Source organism: Lissotriton helveticus, chromosome 6 (assembly GCF_964261635.1).
Source record: "Lissotriton helveticus chromosome 6, aLisHel1.1, whole genome shotgun sequence".
Taxonomy (NCBI): domain Eukaryota; kingdom Metazoa; phylum Chordata; class Amphibia; order Caudata; family Salamandridae; genus Lissotriton; species Lissotriton helveticus.
Genome location: NC_136067.1, coordinates 2102391205 through 2102405519, shown reverse-complemented (window position 1 = coordinate 2102405519; position 14315 = coordinate 2102391205). Strand labels below are relative to the sequence as shown.

At 52.7% G+C, this 14315-nt stretch overlaps 1 protein-coding gene across 3 annotated transcripts in view; it reads left to right on the top strand.

Annotated features, from left to right (window-relative positions):
* Positions 1-14315, top strand: part of LOC144764051 (uncharacterized) — a 65057-nt gene that overhangs the window by 5094 nt on the left and 45648 nt on the right. The window contains exon 1 of one of the 3 annotated variants that reach the window (XM_078650200.1): positions 6417-6535. The exons of the other annotated variants lie outside the window; for them this stretch is intronic. The gene's annotated coding sequence lies outside the window, so the exon portion shown is untranslated. Of the gene's footprint in view, positions 1-6416; positions 6536-14315 lie in introns of those variants that run through there. 3 annotated transcript variants of the gene reach the window in all.

Sequence of the window (14315 nt, the reverse complement as noted above, 5' to 3'; positions counted from 1 at the left end):
TGTTTGTGATGCAACTCTGCCTAGAAGTTGGTTTAGTACCTGTGGCGAATGTGAAGTGAGCTAGCCCCCATTTCATGAACACAAATAGGATTGTCGTTTTGTATTGGGGGGGAGGCGGGCAGTATAGAATGACTTAATTGACAGCTCGTTGTGGTGCATATTTGTGGGGTTTCGCTCTTTTCTGTGTGTGCTTTGGGGGTTATTTCTGAGGAGGGCTTCTTCGGGGAGTTGCAGCTAAAGCCACTTGCCTGGGCTATGTCTCTGGGAGTACTGTGCTGGTATTAAGTACCCCGTGCCGTGGCATTGTTATTTTACCTTTTTGGCGGGGGTCGATATTAATGTTTGGAAGAAATAAGAATTGGTGTGAGGCTCACCCTTTATGTGGATCTTTGTTTGGGTGAACAGCAGAGCTTTGGTGACATTGGGATGGTTGGGCACTGTCTGCGAATATACATTTTTCGGGGCAGTATCAGTCATATGTATAAGGTGACCAGAAGACTCACCAGGGCTCAACGTTTCCAGTTTTGATTTGCCATACCAGTGCAGTGCATTCTGGGAGCTATAGCCTAGATTATTTTATTTCAATCAATTGGTCTAACACGCTAGCTAATAATGTAAAAGTAAAAACCCGGGTCAGGAAAAGTAATTCTCCCCGTAACTTGCAGGCATCTTGTCGCCTTAATTATGTAGCACCAACGGGCAGTGTCTCATAAAGGAATAACTCTTCCTTGGTGCATTTGAGACAAATTAAGAGGTAGAATGTTCACTTGACTGGTTACCCCACCCCCATTTTCTTAAAACTAGAAGCAACAGTATTCGTCTATCTCCACCTTTGGTCATCTCTCATCGATCCCCAGCCAGTCTTACTTGATACGATTTATCGCTTCTGGACCTGCCTCTTTAGCAGATTACTTTTCTCCTAAATGTATCTGTTAGCCTTGGACATCTGTGTCCTAGCTTTAGCAACACCAGAAAGAGCTTGGGCTACCTCATAACCTCCCTCACCCTCCACCCCCATCTACAGTACTTTTTTACTCTCACCACATCACCTTTTTAGGTCTCGTCTATTCCATCCCGTAGGGATGATAGGCGAGATTTTTAGTAAGGAGACCTAAAAAGTCTACCCACTGCGGATCGCGTACAGTTCATGTGAGCCAGGCGCGTGCACAGGAATTCGCTCCCCCTACCCCTCCCACAAAGCAAGACCAGACAAGACAAGACAAGAACATCAAAGCGACCGTGGCCGCTCTGGTTCCATTTGCCACCAGCCCCTTCACGCGTTCCGCAGGTCATAAACAGGACCATCTGCTCGTGAATCGGAATGCTGACATGGTTGCCCAGCCCCACTCCCAGCGTTCATGGCACATGCATCCTTTTGTCATCTCTTTTGCTGCTCAGCTTCAACCGGTGCCCGACATCACACCACAGATCTACGCTCTTCACATGTATCGCCCTGCCACACCGGAGCTCTGTTTACCACCACTGCATGGCCCCAGCCCCTCTGAAACTTTGAAAAACTGTCACTGCTGTTAAATCTACCACTCTACCACCCTCACTCTACCACCCTTACTCTACTGCCCTCACTCTACCACTCTACTGCCCACACTCTACTGCCCACACTCTACTGCCCACACTCTACTGCCCACACTCTACTGCCCACACTCTACCGCCCTCACTCTACTGCCCTCACTCTACCACTCTATTGCCCTCACTCTACCACTCTACCGCCCTCACTCTACCACCCTCGTTCTACCACTCTATGGCCCTCACTCTACCACTCTACCACCCTCACTCTACCACCCTCCCTCTACCACTCTACCGCCCTCACTCTACCACTCTACTGCAATCACTCTACGGCCCTCACTCTACCGCTCTACGGCCCTCACTCTACCGCTCTACGGCCCTCAGTCCTCACTCTACCGCTCTACGGCCCTCTCTACCGCTCTACGGCCCTCACTCTACCGCTCTACGGCCCTCAGTCCTCACTCTACCGCTCTACGGCCCTCTCTACCGCTCTACGGCCCTCACTCTACCGCTCTACGGCCCTCAGTCCTCACTCTACCGCTCTACGGCCCTCTCTACCGCTCTACGGCCCTCACTCTACCACTCTGCAACTCTACCACCCTCACCCTACCGCCCTCACTCTACCGCCCTCACTCTACCGCCCTCACTTTACCACTCTACCACCCTCACTCTACCACCCTCACTCTACCGCCCTCACTCTACCGCCCTCACTCTACCGCCCTCACTCTACCGCCCTCACTCTACCGCCCTCACTCTACCGCTCTACTGCCCTCACTCTACCACCCTCACTCACCACTCTACCATCCTCACTCACCACTCTACCATCCTCACTCACCACTCTACCATCCTCACTCACCACTCTACCATCCTCACTCACCACTCAACCGCCCTCACTCTACCACTCTACTGCCCTCACTCCACCACCCTCACTCTACTGCCCTCACTCTACCACCCTCACTCTATTGCCCTCACTCGCTCTATCGCCCTCACTCGCTCTATCGCCCTCACTCGCTCTATCGCCCTCACTCGCTCTATCGCCCTCACTCGCTCTATCGCCCTCACTCGCTCTATCGCCCTCACTCTACCACCCTCGTTCTACCACTCTATGGCCCTCACTCTACCACCCTCACTCTACCACCCTCCCTCTACCACTCTACCGCCCTCACTCTACCACTCTACTGCAATCACTCTACGGCCCTCACTCTACCGCCCTCTCTACCGCTCTACGGCCCTCACTCTACCACTCTGCAACTCTACCACCCTCACTCTACCGCCCTCACTCTACCGCCCTCACTTTACCACTCTACCACCCTCCTCACACTGGGATATTTCGGCTCCGTTTGTCAGCTCTGTGGCTGGCGCTTATGAAAAGCCTCCAGTACCCTCAGGCTGAGTTCACCTGGATAAAGCGAATTAAAACGGGATTTGATCTTTTCCCGCGGCATCTCCCCCGTGTGTGAAAGTGGGCCGTATACGGCTGTTCTGACGTCCCATCCCTCTCTCCCCTCTGCCTCCCTAAACCGGAAACAAGCATCCTGGGACCGGTTTCTGGGTAACACCCTTCACCAGCCAGGCTTGCTTGAATCCAGTAGCAAAGTGAGCAAGGGACCCACGTCTGGGCATCCCCTGCCAACCCACCCCGAAACCGGTCCCAGGATGCTTGTTTCCGGCCCAGGGAAGACATGGCTTGGCAGTTCGAGCTGGACTGTTCCCATGAGGCACAGGGTCAGACTGATTTGCATATAGCCGGGTCTCAACTGGGGTGGCTGAGTGAGCTAAAGAATGATGGTGGATTCAACCCAGATCAGTGACGGGTGGGGTGGGGTGGGGGGAGGAGAGGAGGGGGGGGGTTCTGAAACGTTTCAGCGCTCCGTTCATCATCTCCTTGTGTTTGTGAAGTGTTTTTTTCTGCCAAGTCACAATGACCATGAACTGCACACGCATGTCCTGTCACGGCAGGCCTGAGACATGGCTATCGGGCTACTTACGTGGGCCGCACAATCAGTGCTGCGGGCCCATGGGTAACATTCAACTTACAGGCCCTGGGCACCTGTAGTGCACGCTATTAGGGACTTATAAGCAAATCCAATATGCCAATTGGGTCCGATCCAATGGTACAGTTTTTTAGGGGAGAGGGTACAAGCACTTTAGCGAGAAGCGAGTCCTAGAGACAGCAGAAACGGGTACAGAACAGTTTGAGGGAGGCAGGCAAAATGTTGAGGGAAGACCACCCTAAGGCTGTCCGGTCAAACGCAGGGGTATTGTGGGCGGGGCTCCATGCACGTGCTCTCCTGCAGTAAGCAAATGTGGGGTAAAGTGTCATTTTTCCTCTGGGAGGGATCCAGGCATTGAGGTGGGGGGAGGGGTATGGGGGTGTCCAGAAGTGTTGATTTTTCTTTTTCGGTCCCAGCCTGCCACACAGCTGCCCAATACATCTTGGGGAGTGTCAGGAAGATGCCCCGGGAATGCATCTGCCCCTGGCGCTCGCCACGTTTGCTGTGCCACATGAACAGCAGAGCGGGGGCACTTTCACACTTCTGTGAAAGTGCAAGTATTCTGCAAAGCCAACAAAATCTGTGCAAACGACTGCGTTTCACCTTGAGCCAAAGTAAATAGGTTATTCTCCCATCTCCGTGAAAAGCGTGGAGTTTCCCCAGCTGGAAGAATATTGCAGGGTTTAGAGACTAGGGCCCGGATGCATCAAAGGAAAATCTGGTCGCAAAGGGGCAGATTCTCAAAATCTGTCACTTCGCGCCCAGTATTTTTGCATTTGGAATGCATCATCCCAAATGCAAAAATCGCATTATAAGCAATCGCAAAATTGCGATTACTTAAATTGCTATTGCATTTAAGGAATCTCACATTGAGATTCCTTAAATGCAATGCATTAAAGTAAAAATACTAGCGATTTCGCTAATAGGGGGAACAAATTACCGTGAAGTTGAACTTCATGGTAATTTGCAAAAACTTTGAAAAATGCACTAAAGTGCATTTTTCAAAGTTCCATTTTACACACAAACATAGCCCTTAGGGCATGTGTGTGTGCAAGATGTACCCATATGCAGATTTCAGGGGTGCAACAGGGTGTCCTTTTGACACCCTGGCACCTTTGAAATCGCAATCTCAATTTGCGATTCTCTAATTGAGAATCGCAAATTGAGATTGTCTTCTCATTCATTCCTATAGGCCTCTAGGCCCATAGGAATGAATGGGGAGGTATTCCTTAATTGCGATTCGCAATTTGCGAGTCGCAGTTAAGGAATTTTAAGAAATCGCTATTTTTTAAGCGAGTTCTTCATGCATAGTTTGCTATTTGTTATTAGCGAATCCTTATTTTTCGCTAATAAGGAATCGCAAAATGGATGCTTGATGCATCTGGGGAAAAATGTGAAAGAGACTTTAGTGTTTCACTCACAGCAATAAAAACATGCTAACCTTCCCACTCTCCGCTGACATTCGCAGAGATAATTTCAAGCCCCTGTGTCTGGTCAGCATGTGTGTTTCAGATCTGCTTTTTTTCCCTTTCTTTAATGTGTAAGTATGTGTTAGAGTGTTGTGCCAGCAGTCTGTTATCTTCACATAAGACACATCGAAGTAACATTAAACTTATTTGTATTATTTCAATCACTGTTTATTCAGGGAACGCGGTGTCAAGGAAGCTGATTAACTGATTACGATTCGTGATTCAATTTCCACTTTTGCTTTGTGAGACACACCTTATTTCCGTGTGCTTGTGCGGGCTGCATAGCCTGTGGGCACGGATGCAGCATAGCCCGTGGGCACGGATGCAGCATAGCCCGTGGGCACGGATGCAGCATAGCCCGTGGGGACGGATGCAGCATAGCCCGTGGGCACGGATGCAGCATAGCCCGTGGGCACGGATGCAGCATAGCCCGTGGGCACGGATGCAGCATAGCCCGTGGGCACGGATGCAGCATAGCCCGTGGGCACGGATGCAGCATAGCCCGGGGTCCACACCACAACAAGTTTCATATTAAGCACAGTGGCTCTGGCAATACAGCAGGCTTGAAAAATCTTTGCAGAAACGCACAACCCTGTCTTTGACAAGTTATTTCTACAGTGTTGTTAACATGAATAAAATATCCTACATGGTATTTCTCAGTCCTCCGACCTAAACAAGCATTGTCCAAGCCAATAGGTCTCGCCTATGAAAGCGATTGGTTTTATCAATGTTTTGAAGCCATGCTCTACAGCATTGTGGATAAAACTAATTTGAAAAAGCACTATGCCGTCACTGGAGCTAATGCACTTTTTTAAGTCGAGCCTAGGCAGCACACATGCCCTATTTGGAAGACCTGCTGTAATCTCTATATGGAGTTTAATCCCGCCTGCAACTTGCCATTGGCTTACTCCTACTTCCCTCTCCTTTGCTGTATCCTTATTCGTTGGTGCTCCAGATAAATCAGTTCCATTTCTCGCTGAGGAGCACTGACCAAGTACAGTTTCCTTACACTATGGATGTTCCTTTGAGAACTACTTGTTTTATTTACTACTTGTGTTATACTGTGTGTGCGTTTAGTACACTGCAGCGTTTATTTCATCATCACAAGGCCTGCTTCATAAGCATGGTCGTCCGCACGGGGGCAGGAGGGGAGCTTGGCCCCCTCCACCCCCGGATCGCCGGTACGTCCAATGCGGGCCGTACAGGTGGTAACTTAGATGGTGCGACTCGTTTCAATTCAGATGCCTGGTTTCTTAGACTCAGGCACTCGCCCCTCTCGGCCTCCACCAAGTCAGCCTCCACTGTCAACTATGCGGCAGCAGGCTCACACAAAATGATACAAGTAGTTACTTTAAGACACAAGGGGACGCGCCTTACGGTAACTACTTGTGTCATTATTGACAGCCCCCACCGCTGTGTTTGTCTGCAGGGCCGTCAATATTAAGAGCGCGAGAAAACACTTGTAACAACGGCCCTGCTTGATGAGTGGGACAACTGCTGCTGATCGGCAAAGGAGAAGGCCCGGCCGGGCTGCTCCCACAGCTTGAAGTAAGCATAACCTCTCCTGTTTTCTGTCTAGCTCCTCACTTGCTGAAAAACGTGACTCCAAGAACTGGCTTCCCTCTCTTTGCTTGTGGTGGCATATTTGTGGGGTTCCACTCTTTTCTGTGTGTGGTCTTTGGGGGTTATTTCTGAGGAGGGCCTCCTCAGGGAGTTGCAGCTAAAGCCACTTGTCTGGGCTATGTCTCTGGGAGTACTGGGCTGGTATTAAGTACCCCTTGCCGTGGCATTGTTGTTTTACCTTTTTGTGGGTGTCGATATTAATGTTTGGAAGAAATAAGTATTGGTGTGAGGCTCACCCTTTATGTGAATCTTTGTTTGGGTGAACAGCAGAGCTTTGGTGACATTGGGGTGGTTGGGCACTGTCTGCGAATATACATTTTTTTCGGGCCAGGATCAATCATATGTATAGCGTGACCAGAAGACTCACCAGGGCTCAACGTTTCCAGTTTTGATTTGCCATACCAGTGCATTCTGGGAGCTGTAGCCTAGATTATTTCATTTCAATCAATTGGTCTAACACTCTAGCTAATAATGTAAAAGTAAAAACCCGGGTCAGGACAAGTATTTCTCCCCGTAACTTGCAGGCACCATGTCGCCCTAATTATGTAGCACCAACAGGCAGTGTCTCATAAAGGAATAACTCTTCCTTGGTGCAATTGAGAGATGCAGTTCTTTTGTAGAAGTGTCTGCAAAGTGCTATGTTTCTGTTGGGATCTGTGTGAGGTGTCACTATTTTGAACAAAATTTAACCTCAAGCTCCATAGGGGCATTGTCGGTGTGAAGCACAGCTCTCTAGGAAGGAATGGGTGTGGAGACTATGCATGTGTGTGTGTGCAATGGTGTCAACATGGGGTGTGCATGCTTGAAGCCACTTCTCTTGGGCTAGCAACTGGAGAAGTATCTCTTTGGGATCAAACTAACTGGCTTGTCATTGAAGGACGAAAAGGAGCAATGAAATCAGCACTGACAAACTGTAAAGTTGAATTAAGTTAATGTTATTATTGAGACAAAAAAAAACAAAAAATAATTCCCCAACCCCTTTAGTTTTTAAACTAATAGAATGGTCAGTGAAAAACTAGTATATCATACCATTACCATCTGCTATGCAATAACCGAGCTCTCACTCTACCACTCTACCGCCCTCACTCTACTACTCAACTGCCCTCACGTCCTCACTCTACTGTCCTCACTCTACCTCCCTCACTCTACCACCCTCATTCTACCACCCTCATTCTAACACTCTACCGCCCTCATGCTCTCCCTCTACCGCCCTCAGTCTACCGCCCTCACTCTACCGCCCTCACTCTACCGCCCTCACTCTACCGCCCTCACTCTACCGCCCTCACTCTACCGCCCTCACTCTACCGCCCTCACTCTACCACTCTACCGCCCTCACTCTACCACTCTACCGCCCTCACTCTACCACTCTACCGCCCTCACTCTACCACTCTACCGCCCTCACTCTACTACTCAACTGCCCTCACGTCCTCACTCTACTGTCCTCACTCTACCTCCCTCACTCTACCACCCTCATTCTAACACTCTACCGCCCTCATGCTCTCCCTCTACCGCCCTCACTCTACTGCCCTCACTCTACCACCTTCACTCTACCGCTCTACCGCCCACCACTCTACCGCCCTCACTCTACCTCTCTACCACCCTCACTCTACCGCCATCACTCTACTGCCCTCACTCTACCACCTTCACTCTACCGCTCTACCGCCCTCACTCTACCTCTCTACCACCCTCACTCTACCGCCATCACTCTACTGCCCTCACTCTACCACCTTCACTCTACCGCTCTACCGCCCACCACTCTACCGCCCTTACTCTACCTCTCTACCACCCTCACTCTACCGCCCTCAATCTAATGCCCTACTGCCCTCACTCTACCACTCTACCGCCCTCACTCTACCACTCTACCGCCCTCACTCTACCACTCTACCGCCCTCACTCTACCACTCTACCGCCCTCACTCTACCGCCCTCACTCTACCGCCCTCACTCTACCGCCCTCACTCTACCACCTTCACTCTACCGCTCTACCGCCCACCACTCTACCGCCCTCACTCTACCTCTCTACCACCCTCACTCTACCGCTCTACCGCCCACCACTCTACCGCCCTCACTCTACCTCTCTACCTCCCTCACTCTACCGCCCTTACTCTACCTCTCTACCACCCTCACTCTACCGCCCTTACTCTACCTCTCTACCACCCTCACTCTTCCGCCCTCAATCTAATGCCCTACTGCCCTCACTCTACCACTCTACCGCCCTCACTCTACCACTCTACTGCCCTCACTCTACCGCCCTCGCTCTACCACCTTTGCTCTACCGCCCTCACTCTACCATCCTCAGTCTACCACTCTACCACCCTCACTCTACCACTCTCCCACCCTCACTCGACTGCACTCACTCTACCGCCCTCACTCTACCGCCCTCACTCTACCGCCCTCTCTACCACCTTCACTCTACCGCTCTACCGCCCACCACTCTACCGCCCTCACTCTACCTCTCTACCTCCCTCACTCTACCGCCCTTACTCTACCTCTCTACCACCTTCACTCTACCGCTCTACCGCCCACCACTCTACCTCTCTACCTCTCTACCTCCCTCACTCTACCGCCCTTACTCTACCTCTCTACCACCCTCACTCTACCGCCCTTACTCTACCTCTCTACCACCCTCACTCTACCGCCCTCAATCTAATGCCCTACTGCCCTCACTCTACCACTCTACCGCCCTCACTCTACCGCCCTCACTCTACCGCCCTCACTCTACCACTCTACCGCCCTCACTCTACCACTCTACCGCCCTCAGTCTACCGCCCTCAGTCTACCACCCTCAGTCTACCACCCTCACTCTACTGCCATCACTCTACCTCCCTCACTCTACCGCCCTTACTCTACCTCTCTACCACCCTCACTCTACCGCCCTTACTCTACCTCTCTACCACCCTCACTCTACCGCCCTCAATCTAATGCCCTACTGCCCTCACTCTACCACTCTACCGCCCTCACTCTACCGCCCTCACTCTACCACTCTACCGCCCTCACTCTACCGCCCTCACTCTACCGCCCTCACTCTACCGCCCTCACTCTACCGCCCTCACTCTACCGCCCTCACTCTACCGCCCTCACTCTACCACCTTCACTCTACCGCTCTACCGCCCACCACTCTACCGCCCTCACTCTACCTCTCTACCTCCCTCACTCTACCGCCCTTACTCTACCTCTCTACCACCCTCACTCTACCGCCCTTACTCTACCTCTCTACCACCCTCACTCTACCGCCCTCAATCTAATGCCCTACTGCCCTCACTCTACCACTCTACCGCCCTCAATCTACCACTCTACTGCCCTCACTCTACCGCCCTCGCTCTACCACCCTCACTCTACCACTCTCCCACCCTCACTCGACTGCACTCACTCTACCGCCCTCACTCTACCGCCCTCACTCTACCGCCCTCACTCTACCGCCCTCACTCTACCGCCCTCACTCTACCACCTTCACTCTACCGCTCTACCGCCCACCACTCTACCGCCCTCACTCTACCTCTCTACCTCCCTCACTCTACCGCCCTTACTCTACCTCTCTACCACCTTCACTCTACCGCTCTACCGCCCACCACTCTACCGCCCTCACTCTACCTCTCTACCTCCCTCACTCTACCGCCCTTACTCTACCTCTCTACCACCCTCACTCTACCGCCCTTACTCTACCTCTCTACCACCCTCACTCTACCGCCCTTACTCTACCTCTCTACCACCCTCACTCTACCGCCCTCAATCTAATGCCCTACTGCCCTCACTCTACCACTCTACCGCCCTCACTCTACCACTCTACTGCCCTCACTCTACCGCCCTCGCTCTACCACCTTCGCTCTACCGCCCTCACTCTACCATCCTCAGTCTACCACTCTACCACCCTCACTCTACCACTCTCCCACCCTCACTCGACTGCACTCACTCTACCACTCTACCGCCTCTCTACCACTCTACTGCCCTCTCTACCACTCTACCGCCCTCACTCTACCACTCTACTGCCCTCACTCTACCGCCCTCGCTCTACCACCTTCGCTCTACCACTCTACCGCCCTCACTCTACCACTCTCCCACCCTCACTCTACCGCACTCACTCTACCACTCTACCGCCCTCACTCTACCACTCTACCGCCCTCACTCTACCACTCTACCGCCCTCACTCTACCACTCTACCACCCTCACTCTACCGCTCTACCGCCCTCACTCTGCCGCTCTACTGCCCTCACTCTACTGCCCTCACTCTACTGCTCTACCGACCTCACTCTACCACTTAACCGCCCTCACTCTACCGCCCTCACTCTACCGCTCTACCGCTCTACCGCCCTCACTCTACCGCCCTCACACTACCACCCTCACACTACCACCCTCACTATACCACTCTACCGCCCTCACTCTACCGCCCTCACTCTACCGCCCTCACTCTACTACTCTACCACTCTACCGCCATCACTTTACCGCCCTCACTCTACCGCTCTACCGCCCTCACTCTACACTCTACTGCCCTCACTCTACTGCCCTCGCTCTACCACCTTCACTCTACCACTCTACCGCCCTCACTCTACCACTCTACAGCCCCCACTCTACCGCCCTCACTCTACCACTCGACTGCCATCACTCTACCACCCTCACTCTACCACCCTCACTCTATCACTCTATCACTCTACCACTCTACCACTCTACCACTCTCACTCTATCACTCTACCACTCTCACTCTATCACTCTACCACCCACACTCTATCACTCTACCACCCTCACTCTACCACTCCACCTCCCTCACACCCTCACTCTACCACCCACACTCTACCGCCCTCACTCTACCACTCTACTGTCCTCACGCCCTCACTCTACTGCCCTCACTCTACCGCCCTCACTCTACCACTCTTCCGCCCTCACTCTACCACTCTACTTCCCTCCCTCTACCGCCCTCCCTCTACCGCCCTCCCTCTACCGCCCTCACTCTACCCCCTCACTCTACGCTCTACTGCTCTGACTCTACCGCCACCACTCTATCACATTCACTCTGCCACTCTATCACCCTCACTCTACCACTCTCACTCTACCACTCTCAATCTACCACTCTACTGCCCTCACTCTACCACTCTTACACCCTCACTCTACCGCCCTCACTCTACCACTCTACCGCCCTCACTCTACCACTCTACCGCCCTCACCCTACCACTCTACCGCCCTGACTCTACCGCCCTGACTCTACCACTCTACCGTCCTCACTCACCTGCTCTACCGCCCTCACTCTACCACTCTCACTCTACCGCCCTACTGCCCTCATGCCCTCACTCTACCGCCCTCACTCTACCACTTTACCACCCTCACTCTACCACTCTACTGCCCTCACTCTACCACCCTACTGCCTTCACTCTACCACCCTACCGACTTCACTCTACCGCCCTCACACTACTGCCCTCACTCTACCACTTTACCACCCTCACTCTACTGCCCTCACTCTACCACTCAACTGCGCTCACTCTACTGCCCTCACTCTACCACTCTACCACCTTCACTCTACCACTCTACTGCCCTGACTCTACCACTCTACCACCTTCACTCTACCACTCTACTGCCCTGACTCTACCACTCTACCACCCACACTCTATCACTCTACCACCCTCACTCTACCACTCCACCTCCCTCACACCCTCACTCTACCACTCTACTGCCATGACTCTACCACTCCACCGCCCTCACTCCACCGCCCTCACTCCACCGCCCTCACTCCACCGCCCTCACTCCACCGCCCTCACTCCACCGCCCTCACTCCACCGCCCTCACTTTCTCTATTGCCCTCACTTTCTCTATTGCCCTCACTTTCTCTATTGCCCTCACTTTCTCTATTGCCCTCACTTTCTCTATTGCCCTCACTTTCTCTATTGCCCTCACTTTCTCTATTGCCCTCACTTTCTCTATTGCCCTCACTTTCTCTATTGCCCTCACTTTCTCTATTGCCCTCACTTTCTCTATCGCCCTCCCTCACTCTATTGCCTTCCCTCACTCTATCGCCCTCCCTCACTCTATCTATCGACATCCCTCACTCTATCTGTCTATCTATCGCCCTCCCTCATTCTATCTGTCTGTCTATCACCTTCCCTCCCTCACTTTCTCTATTGCCCTCACTTTCTCTATTGCCCTCACTTTCTCTATTGCCCTCACTTTCTCTATTGCCCTCACTTTCTCTATTGCCCTCACTTTCTCTATCGCCCTCCCTCACTCTATTGCCTTCCCTCACTCTATCGCCCTCCCTCACTCTATCTATCGACATCCCTCACTCTATCTGTCTATCTATCGCCCTCCCTCATTCTATCTGTCTGTCTATCACCTTCCCTCCCTCTATCGCCTTTCGTCACTCTATCGCCCTCCCTCACTCTATCGCCCTCCCTCACTCTATCTATCGCCCTCCCTCATTCTATCTATCTGTCTATCGCCCTCCCTCTATCTATCGCCCTCCCTCTATCTATCGCCCTCCCTCTATCTATCGCCCTCCCTCTATCTATCACCCTCCCTCTATCTATCACCCTCCCTCTATCTATCACCCTCCCTCTATCTATCACTCTCCCTCTATCTATCTATTACCCTCCCTCTATCTATCTATCGCCCTCACTCTGTCTATCGCCCTCACTCACTCTATCTATCGCCCTCACTCACTCTATCTATCGCCCTCACTCACTCTATCGCCCTCACTCTACCACTCTATCACCTTCAGTCTACCACTCTCCCGCCCTCACTCTCCCGCCCTCACTCTCCCGCCCTCACTCTCCTGCCCTCACTCTCCCGCCCTCACTCTCCCGCCCTCACTCTCCCGCCCTCACTCTCCCGCCCTCACTCTCCCGCCCTCACTCTACCGTCCTCACTCTCCCGCCCTCACTCTACCGTCCTCACTCTCCCGCCCTCAATCTAACGCCCTACTGCCCTCACTCTACCCCCTCACTCTACCACTCTTCTGCCATCACTCTACCACCCTCTCTACCGCTCTCTCTCTACCACCTTCACTTTTCCACTCTACTGCCCTCACTCTACCGCCCTCACTCCTTCACTCCACCGCCTTCACTCCACCGCCTTCACTCCACCACCTTCACTCCACCGCCCTCACTTGCTCTATCGCCCTCACTTGCTCTATCGCCCTCACTTGCTCTATCGCCCTCACTTGCTCTATCGCCCTCACTTGCTCTATCGCCCTCACTTGCTCTATCGCCCTCACTTGCTCTATCGCCCTCACTTGCTCTATCGCCCTCACTTGCTCTATCGCCCTCCCTCGGTCTATCTATCGCCCTCCCTCGGTCTATCTATCGCCCTCCCTCGGTCTATCTATCGCCCTCCCTCGGTCTATCTATCGCCCTCCCTCGGTCTATCTATCGCCCTCCCTCGGTCTATCTATCGCCCTCCCTCGGTCTATCTATCGCCCTCCCTCGGTCTATCTATCGCCCTCCCTCGGTCTATCTATCGCCCTCCCTCGGTCTATCTATCGCCCTCCCTCGGTCTATCTATCGCCCTCCCTCGGTCTATCTATCGCCCTCCCTCGGTCTATCTATCGCCCTCCCTCGGTCTATCTATCGCCCTCCCTCGGTCTATCTATCGCCCTCCCTCAGTCTATCGCCCTCCCTCATTCTATCTATCTGTCTATCACCCTCCCTCTATCTATCTATCTATTACCCTCTGTGTGAGGCTGATGTTACTAGCTGTTGAATTTGACATAATCGTCTCTACTGTAT